The sequence below is a fragment of the Anopheles merus genome, chromosome 3L (assembly GCF_017562075.2).
Source record: "Anopheles merus strain MAF chromosome 3L, AmerM5.1, whole genome shotgun sequence".
In the NCBI taxonomy this organism is placed as follows: Eukaryota; Metazoa; Arthropoda; class Insecta; order Diptera; family Culicidae; genus Anopheles; species Anopheles merus.
Genome location: NC_054085.1, coordinates 27,212,463 through 27,227,207, shown reverse-complemented (window position 1 = coordinate 27,227,207; position 14,745 = coordinate 27,212,463).

Sequence of the window (14,745 nt, the reverse complement as noted above, 5' to 3'; positions counted from 1 at the left end):
CCCGGTGTCGTTTTGCATTTCATCGCCGCTTGATGTGCTTCTGTTGTTTTTTTTCATTTTCTTTTTTAGTTTCGTTTCTGTTTTGTTGTTCAATTTCGGTTTTTTTTTTACAAACACTTTTTTCACATTGTTTTGGTTGCTGTTTTTGTGGAGTTTAATGGTGTGGATTATTTTTAACCTTATTTCCTTCCCTGCGCCTTCCCTCCTTCTCATTTGGCAGTTTTAGTCGTTTTTTTTCGCTCTTCAAACTGGCCTCCATCAGGCCGCGGGCCGCCAACGGTTTTGTTTCGCTGATATTTTAATCTTCTTGTTGAGCGTGACTTTTTTTTTGTTGCTGCTCCCCCTGTTGCGTTGTTTTGTTTATCTTTATACTGTTTTGCAGTCTGCCCTATCTGCCTTTTTTTGTTTAATTTCGAGCCTGCCTGCCTCTAGATGCACGCTGGTGCTGATGCCTTTATCATTTGTTTCTCTTTCGTTTGTTACGATTGTGCTGATTGTGTGTACAGCCTTTTTCTCACCTCTACTTCACTTCGCCTGGCGGTGGGGCGCTCTTTCGCCCGCAAAGCTCCGGCTCCGGCCGATTGTCATATTATCTAATTCCCGAGATCGATCTCGCATCAAGCCAAGCTGGTTTATGAGCTGTGTTGGGCCGTTTTGCGGTCGTGCTTTATGCAGCCGGCGGCCGTGCTGGTTCGCTGAGCCACGGTTGGAAAGTCTGTTTTGTCTGTTTTCTGGTTGGGTTTTTTTTATTGTTGTTGCTGTTGTTGTTTCATTTTCACCCCAGCTACTACGCCGGCTTCTTGCTGACTAATGTATTGCAACGTCCGCTGCTGCTGCTGCTGGTAGTTGTTTTGTTTTTACTCTGCGCTTTAATGAATGCCAAGACCGTTAAATTGAGATTTATGAGGGTGTACGGCAGATCGGAAGCAGCAGCGAGAGGGGACAACGGTCTCATCCCCTGTGCGAGGTCTGGCCCTGGTCAGCCAGCCCGGCCGGCTGGCCGGCCGGCTTTAGCTCCACGCCGTTGCCGCGTGGTTAAAACGTACTTTTTTATGATTGTGATTGTGTGCCCCACCAAACTGCCCGTGCGGTTTTCCATGCCGGGCCCTGTTTTGGTGGCCGTTTTTCATTGGTTTCATTGGTCTGAAACTAAGAAAGAAAAAAGGGTGAGGGGTAGAAAATGCTAAAACCTCATGCGTACATATCGCACTGTGAGCGGTTGGAAACAAAACGAAACACAGCACAACACAGCCACAACTACAACAAAAAAAACGGAGTGTAAAGTAACGATTTCAACGCGATTTGCACCGATTCCATTGCGCCGTGAAGGTTAACCAAGCGCTTCCCTTGATAGTTGGGCGGATGGGGCCGGTTGCCGCCAGCACCCCCTCCCCGCACCCGGCCCCACCAACCGGCCACTGAAGCGTTTGATTTCAATGTGGAGCGATGCTCCGGATGGGCTGCGCAGGGCTGACAATTTGCATAATCAGAGACCTTGGCGGTGCGCTGAAGATTTCGATAAGGGTCCACCTGATAGACGGACCGGGTTGCAGGCCTGGGTGCCTTGAGCAGCACAAAATATGCAGCGATTATTTCGATTCATTCCAGCGGGTGGCGTTGCATGGTGGTGCGTATTGGTGCGAATTAATGCTAAGTCAGTAAAGCCAGAGAGAGAGATAGAGCCAGCATTAAGAAGTAAAAAAAACACAATACAGCTGGGTCATCGCTCGGAGATATTAAAATGCTATGTTTAATGGATTGCAATTCTACGTTTCACTATTGGACATTATTGCTTTTTAATTTTATTGGTAGCAGTTACAACTACAACTCTAACTACTTTCGCTATTTTATGGCTTTTCTAAGTGGGAATAGAATCATTTATACATAATTCAACACTTTTAATTTGCTTTTCTAAAATAACCTTTTAAAATTATACTGAAGCTGGACCCTTGAAACACGTTTATGTAGGATGATTTTGAGCTGCTATTTGTAACAAATAAAGCACAAAACTGAAGAACATAAAAAAGTGTCATGATACATCATACACGCACATAAACACTGATATTACTGACAAAATACAGTAATAATGTTTTGAATTCTATATATTATGTTTAATATGCATCGGTTAAAGTACTGAGGAAGGTCCACGAATCGCTCCGTTACCGAAACATGGCCAGAAAATGTTACAAAACATGACTATAATCAGGAACAGTATCTAGACTAGTGATGAGTAAAGTTGGCAAAAACGCGGCAACGACTATGAAAATTTCGGTACTGACCCCGGAAAGTGAGTACGACAAGCCGTCAGGGGTCTTGGGGAGTTGTTAGGAGTTGTCAGGAGCCGTCGGGAGTCGTCCGGAGTGGTCCGCAGTCGTTGAGAACAGTCTTGACTCATCAGGAGTCTGAAGTCATCTGGATTTCCCAGGGCCTGGAGTTGGCCGGGGTCAGTCAGTGTCGGAGCTGTGCCGATGCAAGGATGCTGCCGTCTGTTTACAAAGTGCAGGCGTAAATCAAAAGACGAAGAAAACTAAGCGAAATGAAATGCCAAACAGTTAGCGTCTCCGGGCAACTACAGGCTACTTCGAGCAACTTCGACTCCAGTTTGATTCTGATTCTGAGCTGACCTCCGGACGAGCCCGGCTTCAACCAATTCCGGCTTCAGCCGATTCCGACATCACCCAACACCGATTCCGCTAGACGCCAGGTGGAACTAGAGGTTTTGCAGGAATCAGAATTGTACTAACATTAACCGGAGTCGAAACGGAGTCATCGGTGCGCTCTAGACAGCACATCAGTTAAGACCATTATAGAATCTCTATAGAGTTCCAGGAAAAGTATGGGCTCAGTTTCAGATCCAGGAACATTATGCTGGTTCAGTATCACTTCCAGGACCTTTATGACCTCAATATAACTACCAGGACTGATATGGGTTAGCTGTAAGCTCCAAGATCGATATAGGTTCAACATCAGATCTAGGAACGATATGATTACAGTATCACTTACAACCTTATGCATTTATAATAAGTTCCAAGGCCAGTATGACTCAATAGATCTCGAACAAATTAGTGTAAAACAGGGAAAAATAGGTAAAAGCCAAGGAATAACTATAAATTAATCTCAAATATTAAAATTTCAAGCAAAACCTGTCGATAACGTATAACCAGGTTTTATTTTATTTATATATTTTTCTTATGAAATGAGTTTTCTTAAACATAGGAATACAATATTTTGTCTAAAAAATTATGCTTATAAATTACGTTATAATAACTATGGGTTAAATTTGTATGTTTTTTCTCAACTTGAATTTCAGGAAAAAATCAACAATTCATACCGAATTGAACACTTCTGCCGTTTTTTTTTGTACTACGCAACATCATCTTAATGTTTCACTCCGTGTCACATGTCAATTCATAAAATAATAAGTGATTGACCGTTCCTTTTCCTCTGCCCCAAAACCGTCGGAAAGCAAACGAAAAAACACAATGCCCGCCAAATGCGACAGAGGCGACTTTTGCGCCCATTCATTCCGTACAGTACCGATAAGGTTGGCTAGCATCACAAATGGATGGAAGGTTGGGCATCTTGCTAAGTGTTTCCTGACATTTTTTTTTTTTCTTGTACCTCAAATGTACCATTCTTTTCCCTTCCCGTAGCTATGTTTTAGCCTCTCACGCTCTCGAAAACCTTAAAGTGTATGTGTTGTAGAAAACAACGAGGTCGGCGAAAAGTGACAAATTGTTGTTTACAATTTGTGTTTATTGATAAGCCGTTGACAGCCGAACCGAAACGTCGCCGATTTGCCGTTACCAGAGGGAGCAGAAAAAAAACATCGCCGCGCGAATCGAAAAACGGCCATCGCGCGAGCGCCATGAGATCAAGTCAGAAAGCGTAAGAAAGCGTACGTGAAATTTTTTAACCGATCCGCCGCGAAATTTACTTGCTACGTTGTAAGATTTAGAGCAATAAAGTAGTGCAGTAAACTACGAGTTAAAAGATCACGTTTTAAGTTTGAGTTGAAGAAAGAACTTTGCTTCTAGAACATTTTAAAAAATTTCACTTCTTAATTTGTGAAAGCCCGTGTGAAGCTTAGTTGAGTGAACATGAACCGCAAGAACGCTGAGTCCTACCCCGCCGCGAATTCGACAGTGCGACAACTTTCCCCGGTGCACGATTTAGAGGAAGACACTGTTTCGATACAGGATTTGGTCCAGCAAGCCAGGGAGGCTAACGAAAGCTTCATCCGGCTAACCGCGCAAATCGCTCAGTTAAGCCCGAGTGTATCACGGGGCCTTGGAGTGTCGCTGAACGCGCAATGTGGAGGCACGGTCTCCCCAGTCAGCCAGGGAACCGCCGAAGATGTGCTCCTTCCTTCGGCCGTGCCCGTACCGCGAAGATTAACGCAAGGTACACCTGACCGCGGCGACACGGACCGTGAACCTGCGAGCGCGCCGTCTCGATCGAGCATTGCTTTCCCGGATTTTCTGCGTTACAACGCGCGAGCTAGCACTTCTGCGACTCGGCGTAGAGACGCAGACCAGAACGCTGGGCCCAGCCAGCCCCCAGCCACGCAGCCTGATCGAGATCGTGACCTACAGCGAGCTTTAGAAGACCTGGAGATCAAGCAGCTCAGGGAACGGAACGAGTTGATGCAATCGTTCCAGGCAACCGGTCATCAGGGAACAACGCATCAGCAAACAAGCGCAACTGGTCATCAGGGAACGTCTTCTCAGCAACCACGCGTGAGTATCGTTCCGGAAAGATTTCAGGCGAATGTTTTCTCAGCCTTTGATCCTTCGCAGATGCAATACACGGTTAGACACGGTGGAGTACGGCTACGGGACTTGCCGACGTTTGCCGGCAACCCCGAAGAGTGGCCGATGTTTCTTTCCTCCTTCGAATACACCACGGAGGAGTACGTCTACAGCGATGTGGACAACCTAGACCGACTTCAAAAGGCTCTGAAGGGAAAGGCGTTGGAGTCAGTACGTTGCCTCTTGATGCATCCGTCCAATGTACCAAACGTTATCAGCACATTAAAAATGCTCTACGGTCGTCCTGAAATTATTGTTCACTCGCTAGTAAATAAGGTGCGCGCCATGCCCGCGCCTAAACAGGATCGTCTCGATACGCTGATAGACTTTGGGATCGCAGTCCAGAATCTTTGTGCGACAATCACAGCCACAGGTCTCGACGAATACATGTTCAACGTGGCTTTGTTATACGAGCTGACGGAACGCTTGCCTTCATCGCTAAAGCTCAATTGGGGATGTCATCAAATGAACTTGGGACGTGTAACGTTGTCGAGCTTCAATGATTGGCTGAATCATTTGGTCCAAGCAGCCAGTTTGGTGACTGTTTCCTCGGTACACGTCCCAGAAAGTCCGTATACAAGAACTGCATCGAATGCCACAGCGAACAGGCAACATCGACACGTGAATGCGCATCTCACTGCCGCTCCAGCGCGACACACTGCATCGAGTTCTAGCAGAGCCACACCACGTTGCCCAGTATGCCAACAACAATGCGCCAACGTAGAAAGCTGCCCTGATTTTCTTGCCATGGACATAGACGCCCGTTGGCGAGCCGTGCGAGAGAAACATCTTTGTCGCAAATGTCTTGAACGACACTTTAATCGTTGCGAAAGAAGAACGCCGTGTGGCACAAATGGTTGCGTTTTCCTACACAACAGATTGCTTCATGATGGTCGGAGAACCACAGCAGAAGCGCTATCAGCCGGAACCGGCGGACACCATATGAGCAACCATCACCAAACCGCGTTAGGGAAGCCGCCACTCTTCCGTTATGTCCCGGTTACACTTCATGGCAATGGCCGCAAAGTTGATACGTTTGCGTTCTTGGACGACGGCTCGTCCGCCACGTTCGTCGAACATGCTTTGGTAGAAGAACTTGGCCTGCAAGGAACTCCTCATCCGTTGTGCCTCTGGTGGACCGGAAATCAGAAAAGAGAGGAGAAGAATTCAGTGAGGGTATCGTTAAGTTTGTCAGGACGTGATGAAATCGGCAAGGTGTATGTCTTACCAAATGTGCATACCGTACAGAGTCTGGCGCTACCGAGACAGTCACTTAGCGCAGAGAAACTTCAAAGCACATTCGAGCATTTGAGAGGCTTAAAGCTTAATTCATACACTGACATCACGCCTAGGATCCTCATTGGTATGGATAACTGCCATCTAGGTAATCCGATGACATACCGTGAGGGAAAGCCACATGAACCTGTTGCCGCCAAGACACGATTGGGCTGGATAGTGTATGGATCGTACCCAACGAATACCGGTAATGGCGCGAATGGCTTCCTAAACCATCATAGCCCACAAGTTTGCCCGTGTGTAGATAGCACAGACGATAGAATCGATATTGAGCTTAAGAAATATTTTGCGATCGATTCGATGGGCATTACCAAATCGCCCCATCCAGTTGGCTCTAAAGATGATGAAAAGGCGTTGGAGATCCTTGCAACCACGACTCATTTAAAAGGAAATCGTTATGAAACAGGTTTACTGTGGAAGTATAGCAATGTTCAGCTACCACCAAGTAAACTCATGGCCATAAGACGTTTCGAATGCCTGCAAAGAAAAATGCAAAAAGATCCGGTGTTGAGAGCTGCTATCATTGACAAGATGAACGATTACGAAACAAAGGGCTACATCCGGCGCCTCACACCAAGCGAAATAGCTGATAAACGGAATACAGACTGGTTCTTGCCGACATTTCCGGTAACGAATCCTAACAAGCCAGGAAAAATCCGTATAGTGTTCGACGCAGCCGCCAAGTCTAACGGAGTCAGTCTAAATACGTTCCTGCTAAAGGGTCCAGATCAGCTGGTAGACCTCCTGACGGTCCTGTATAAGTTCCGAGAGCATCGAATAGGCGTAGTAGGAGACATCAAGGAGATGTTCTTTCAAGTGGCTATGCGACCCGAGGATCAGCGCAGTCAAATGATTCTATGGAACGGTGGCGAGACTGATAAGGCTCCAGACGTGTATGTTGTTACCGTTATGACGTTTGGGGCGGCGTGCTCGCCCTGCTGCGCGCATTATGTAAAGAATTTGAACGCTGAAAAGTATAGAGATGAGTTTCCTCGTGCCTTTGAATGTATTGTCAAGGAGCATTACGTCGATGATATGCTCGCCAGTGTCGAAACTGAAGACGAAGCAATTAAGCTGGCGAAGGACGTACGTCACGTGCATGCGAAAGGCGGATTCGAGATTAGAAACTGGCTCTCGAACTCGCATTTGGTGATGGAACAGCTAGATGTACCTGTAAAGATAGAGAAGGATGTTAACGTTGGCACAGATACGAGAACAGAAAAGGTATTGGGAATGTGGTGGGACACGCAAGCCGACACATTCACGTATAAAGTCTCACCTAGAAACGACGAGCAGTTACTGGCAGGAGCGAAACTGCCGACTAAACGCGAAGTGCTGCGTATCCTTATGAGGATTTACGATCCTTTGGGTCTATTGGGGAACGTGTTGATGTTCCTGAAAGTATTGCTGCAAGAAATATGGCGCGCTGGTGTCGGATGGGATGAGCAGATTGGCGGCCGTTTAGCAGAACAGTGGGAAAGGTGGACCAGCATTTTACCTGCCGTCTGCCAGATCAAGATACCACGGTGCTACCGCCAGCGTACGTCGGCCCTCCCTGGTAACGTACAGCTTCACATATTCTGCGACGCAAGTGAAAACGGGATGGCAGCGGTTGCCTATTTCCGGTTTGAAGAAGGAGAAACAATAGAATGCGCTCTAATAGGTTCAAAAACTCGAGTAGCACCGCTACGGTTTCTATCGATTCCCCGTTTAGAATTGCAGGCAGCAGTGATTGGCGCACGGCTCGCACATACGATACACAAATCACATCGTTTAATAATCACAAGAACAATCTTTTGGTCGGACTCAAGGGACGTCATCTGTTGGTTACGTTCAGATCACAGACGATACAGTCAATTCGTGGCCTTCAGAGTCGGAGAAATCTTAGAGTTGACCAAAGTAGACGATTGGCAGTGGATATCAACGAAGACCAATGTGGCAGACGATGGTACGAAATGGGCAAAAATACCCGATTTAAGCACCAACAGCAGATGGCTCAAGGGTCCGAGCTTTCTATGGCAGCTGGAGAGCGATTGGCCAGCTTCACCGACACGACCAGATGATACAGCAGAAGAACTACGTCGCAACTTGCTGTTCCATGTCACAACTAAGCCACTCATCCAAATCGATCGATTTTCTAAGTGGAATAGACTTCTGAGATCCGTTGGATATGTCGTTCGATTTTTGAACAATTGCACTCATAGGGCGAATAAAACACCGATCGCAACAGAACCGCTGATACAAGAAGAGCTTCAAAGAGCTGAACAGATAATACTGAAACAAATTCAGCGAGAAGCGTTTCCGCAAGAAATCAAGTGCCTCGAGAATCCTCCAACATTAAAACATCCGTGGTCAAAAGGCATCGAGAAATGTAGCGTACTGTACAAACTCTCACCAACACTCGACGACCATGGTGTGTTGAGAATAAGTGGCCGGCTTGCAAACTGCACTACAGTGGACGAACCGCTTCGGATGCCCGTGATACTGCCCAGGCAACATGTAGGGACAGATTTAATCATTCATCACTACCACGTGATATATCAACATTGCAACCATCAGACCGTCATCAATGAATTGCGATCCAGATTCCATATACCGCGATTGCTATCGGAGTATAAACGGGTTCGAAAAAACTGCCAACACTGCCTTAATCGAAAAGCAGTTCCCAAGCCGCCGTTGATGGGGTGCATTCCTGAACAAAGAACGGCTATAGCTCAGCGTGCGTTCACATGTACCGGGATAGATTATTTCGGGCCGATCAACGTAGTAGTTGGTCGCCGCGTGGAGAAACGTTGGGGAGTGATCTTCACTTGCTTAACAACACGAGCCATCCACCTAGAAATCGCGCATTCAATGACGAGTTCGTCATGCATCCTGGCGATCCGGCGTTTTATTGCTCGGCGTGGAACGCCGCGAGAGATCATTAGTGATCGAGGTACGAATTTCGTAGGAGCTTCGAGAGAGCTCAAGGAGGCCAGAAAGAGTGTCGACGAAAACACTTTGTTAGAAGAGTTTACTAGCCCTGATTTGAAGTGGACCTTTAATCCGCCGGCCGCTCCACATTTTGGAGGCTGCTGGGAACGCCTCGTCCAGTCAGTGAAAAAAGTTTTTGCTCAACTCGAATTGCCACGCCTGCCTAACGACGAAGTATTGCAATCTACCATGGCTGAAATAGAAATGATCATCAATTCGAGACCGCTGACTTACGTGCCGTTAGACGACGTTTTGGCACCACCGATAACACCGAATGACTTACTCTTGGGCAGCTCAAGCGGCATCAAGCCACCTGCACCGTTCGATGATACAGCGACGGCCGTAAAGTCGACATGGAAAGCGTCGCAGTGTAACGCCAACTTGTTTTGGAAAAAATGGATAGCCGAGTACCTTCCGACCCTGACCCGCAGAACAAAGTGGTTCCTTCCATCTCGTCCGATCGAGGAAGGTGATGTAGTGTTGATTGCTGATAACAACCTACCGAGGAATTGTTGGCCGAAAGGAAGGGTGATAGAAGTGATTAAAGCCAACGACGGCCAAGTAAGGCGAGCCACCGTGCAGACAGCAAGCGGAATCATCGAAAGACCTGCAATGAAGATAGCCGTGTTGGACGTTCGTAGACCTAACAAATGAAGAACGATACGGTCAACCCACCAAACCCAGAACGTATTTGTGGTGATGCGGCACCAGCGTAACGGTTGAACGATGAACGGAAGTAGATCGCCGACTTTAGTAGGGTAAGTTGCGTATACCAGCAACGTACCGGGCGGGAGAATGTTGTAGAAAACAACGAGGTCGGCGAAAAGTGACAAATTGTTGTTTACAATTTGTGTTTATTGATAAGCCGTTGACAGCCGAACCGAAACGTCGCCGATTTGCCGTTACCAGAGGGAGCAGAAAAAAAACATCGCCGCGCGAATCGAAAAACGGCCATCGCGCGAGCGCCATGAGATCAAGTCAGAAAGCGTAAGAAAGCGTACGTGAAATTTTTTAACCGATCCGCCGCGAAATTTACTTGCTACGTTGTAAGATTTAGAGCAATAAAGTAGTGCAGTAAACTACGAGTTAAAAGATCACGTTTTAAGTTTGAGTTGAAGAAAGAACTTTGCTTCTAGAACAGTATGTAAATCGAAACGAACTTCCGGGTGGGTCGTCGGATCATCGCAGGCAAGGCAATCGATGGAACTTTGTTCCATTTCCAACGGTTTCTTGCTGCTTCTACGCTTACCATCACTGTACAAATGGAGAAAAAATTGAACAAAAACATAAATTGAATTACGAATAACAACAATGACAGGCAGGCGTTAATGAGGTGAAACATATTAAATTTTCCTTCGTCCTTTCCGGTCCGTGGCTGTCCGCTTTTTTTTTTTTTGATTTGAACCGCACGTGCCGAGTAGTTTGAGTTTTCTTCTTGTTTTTGCTTCTTTCTGAAAGATTTGGAAATTTTGTTTTTTTTTTTCATTTCTCTACTCTGGATATCCCGGACGCGTTGGGAAATGATACGGGCGCAGTTGTTTTTCCGCATGTTTTCTAGCCCGGAGCATGGCCCTGTACAATGTAGCAATGTAGCTTAATTTTGTGTTGATTCGTTTAGCCGCTTTTCAGAGGTTTCTTCGTGCCTTGAATTGACATGAACACAGGTTATAGCAATAGAAAAAAATACTTTCAATGTTTGCGGAGGATGTGAGGGAATGTTAAATTCTTTCAGGAGTATTATTAATCAAAAGTTTGCTAAGTAAAACTGATTGTTTTAAGATGATAACACAAGCTTGCAAGTGTTTTTAATTGAGTCTAATATAAATAATGCAAACATGAAGCAGATAAGCTACAGCCAACTTACAACCAACTTACAGCCAACTTACAACACATTAAAAAGTATAAAAATACTCTCTCTCTCTCTCTCTCTCTCTCTCTATTCAATTCACTGACCAATTAAACGGTAAGAGTACAGAAAAAAAGCTTTTTGTTGATGTAATGTCCAGGCATGATGAAGAATTTAAAAAAAAAACCATAAAACAATATACGAACATACAATAAAATCAAACTGATGATGCACCCAGACGCACAGCTGGAACAAAAGAGTAACAAGTAATAAAGCAACAAAAGCCAAAAAAAAAGGAAGCAAAACACCAAACCAAAAACCAGTGAAACGCCTCAGAAACCACGGGACCCCGTTTTGTATATGAATAAAACATTCCGCACATAAAATGCACTCGCGCACAGGAGCGTTTTGCGAAGGAGTTTTTTGTCGCCTCGCTGTACCCGCGCCGGCCACCATCACCAGCCATCATCATCATCATCATCAGCACCATCAGAAGAGCGTGCTGCAGTTTCTGATGCGTTTCAGTGTTTAGCGCACCGGCGTGGAGTGTGGCCCAGCACTAAAATGCATTCACATAAACGCATACAACCATTGGCCCCTTCGGCCAGCTGGGTCCGAAAATGAAAATTGCAGCAAAGATGGCAAGTGCATGTTCAGTGTGATCGTTAACAGTGGGTTTTCGAAAATAGTGGTTCCGGGTATTAAACCGGCACCCGGGAGTAACGCTCCATTCGGACGATCGTGCCATGGGGGGTTTGCAAAGTGGCAAATAATAAATGTTTGCACTGGCAGTGGGGGACGGTGCTCTTATGTGTTGTGTGTGCCGTGCTGCTGCTTCTTGAAAAATAAATTCCCATGCACGATGCGGTTTCCCGGGGTGGCGGTTTGGATAGGATAGGTGTTTGAAATGGGGAAGAGGACACTATTTAGATGCATTTCAATCGAAGCAATCTATGGTTATGCGTGCCGGTGCAAAGTGGCGAAGGATGACCAGTGGAAGCAAATATAAGGATAGCTTGTTTCTTGTTTAGTTTGTATCGTTTGGTACGCCTCCCAATTTGAAGTACAGTGATGGATGAAATAAAACTAAAAGTCACGTTTTCAAATATACGTTTTTTCAAAGTAGGAGCCATATTTAATTATGATCTTAAAATAAGATAAAAATCATAAATCCTTTATAAATCCATCAGTATAGTGTAAAACATATAGTATAGCTTCTTACAAAAATGAAACCAGGTAATAATAACTACTTTAATATTCCCACATTTGATCTTCCCTACAGTTGAATACTATGCCAAGGTCAAATTAAAACTTCACCAATGAATGAAAGAAAATGAACTAATAATTGAGCAAAGAAAATTGTGAGCCCATTACAAATTCAGTTTATAATTTTAAAACATACATAGAACATGCTTGTCTCCTAATTACACCGTTTTCGAGCCCAAGTAGACAATGTTAAACTGCTTTTGAATATTGTTCAACTATAAGTAAACATTTGACGTCCAACTTAAATTCTGATGCGTTCCTGAACATTGTTCAATCGCAACTAAACATTCGCTTTCCCCAATATTAACGTACGTTTATATTGCCTGTTTGAAAACTGGATTTCAGCTGATTTTGTCCTTATTTAATAGTCATTGATTAATTTTAAAGATATCGAGATATTTTATTGTTAATTAAATTATAAATAATTTTGTAAAACAAGACACAAACAAAAGACTAAACTCAGGCATCAGTATCTCAGTTGGGCGTCAAATGTGTACTAAGAGCAGAATAATGTTCAAAAATAGTTAAAAAAATTTTATTTGAGCTCGAAAACGGTGTAAATATCTTCTTCTATTACTAATAATAACGTCTTTGTTAAGGATCTTACTTAAAATTAAAAATGAGCAAAAAAACTCCTTTAGTTTACCAAGTAAAACTAAATAATTAAATAAGATAATTTACTATTTTTATACTTAAGCAAAAAAAAAATACACTTAACCATTGATTAATTTGAATTACAAAATGGTCCGGGTTAAATAGAGATGAGGTAATAAATATATTTATAATATTCTTAATTTGCATAAGAGTGTCAGTAAATTATGGCAAAGACTAAAAATATTGTTAGTACATCGATAAATAAATACTCATACAAGGAAATTTTGCTTTAGGTACCTTTGATGCTTTTTTATTACACTTTTAATTGATATAATTTAAGAAGGCGACTGAATAGAAATATATACATTTATTTATCTTTACTGCCTATTGCCACATATGTGAGCCTCACTGTAAGCACATAAACTATCTACTTAACACCTTCAGCTAGCAAGCGGGCGAGTCATTTCGCATGCTATAAACTGCACTATGTGCTGGCACTACTACTAATGTGTTCTAATGTGGCTCGGTGCGCGCAATCCGCGTTCAAATATATATTTTTCAAACTTTGCATCTGCAGCTTGCAACCACAACCAACCCAACAATGTAGGTGCGCTGTAAGGGGTGATGATGCGGATGATGCACCGAGTGACTTGTGCGCCGGGATGTCATAAAATTTGCGGCGCACGGTTTCCAAAAGAAGGGAATGTGTTGTGTGCGGAACTATTACTGTTTGTTGTCATTCGGGGAGGATTTTTGTTTTTGTAAACTTGTTAAACCAAGCCGCTTTGCACCCGGGACGGCAGGGAAGGTTATCGAATGCAAAGCCATGTAAAGACGCCTGCCGGTGTCACCAGTGGGGCTGGGTAATAAAAACAGCAAGAAACACCGCAAGTGGAGGCCTGGGGGCCATGGCCCTGGCATTACGCGGTGTCTTTTCAATTAGAGCTTTATGTGTGTGTGTGTGTGTGTGTGTGTGTGTGTGTGTTGGACAGTAATCTGTTGCGAGAGGTAAACAGAACGGGCGCGTATCGTTGCGGTGTGTTAGAATATGCAAAATAAGCTTAGGCAGGAGGACGCACTAACGCGGTTGGGTAAATAGCTGTTGATGATTGTTTTGCAACGGAGGGGACTGTTATTACTCAAGGTGTGGAGTTGATTGTGGCGTTGCGACAATATTGATCAAGTGCGATCATCTTCGCTCGGTGTGGAATAAATTTTGATTATTCCTCGAAGGCTCAATCTCTTTCAAGTTTAACGGTAAGATCGCGATGGAAAATAATTGAATAATTTGTTTTTTCTTTTCAATTTAGATAATATTAATTGATATTAACCTGATACAAGCCACAGATCTGTGAGTGAACATTATCAAAATTTCCCCCTTAAAATTCGAAAAAGCTTAAAAAAACCTAAAAAAACAACCATCCAACATTGTACAACAATTCCCTTTGGACGTCGTGCTGGCTCTAATCTCACGCTTGATTTATGATCTCCATTCTTCACCGAAAAAATAATCGTTCCGTCCGCGAATAGCCGTGCAAACGACGGGTTGGATTGCGTGTTTTAGTAAGGCTGCCTTTTTTTTTTTGTTTTTTTTTGTTGACCACAGGCCTTCGAACGACATTATTATTATTATCATTGTGAGCTAAAGCTGCACGCCGGGCACGGTACCGTGTGTTTGGGGGGAGGGGGGCTTCCGGTTTTGATTCCTTAAATCACCACCGAGGGTGACTCTCTATTGTTCTATTTGGTAGATTTACGTGCTGTGGTGGCTTCTTCTTTTCTGTATTTTTGATTTGACCTCACGCGGATGACGCAGACACAGTGGTCACAGTGGGCTGAAACGGTTGAAAGCAGTGATAAAATGGGTAAATATATGAACGGACTTGATTGACGGTACGCAAGCAACTGGAAGTAGAGCTGAGTAGGCTCTACAGGGAGAAAGCATTTTGTAGCATATTT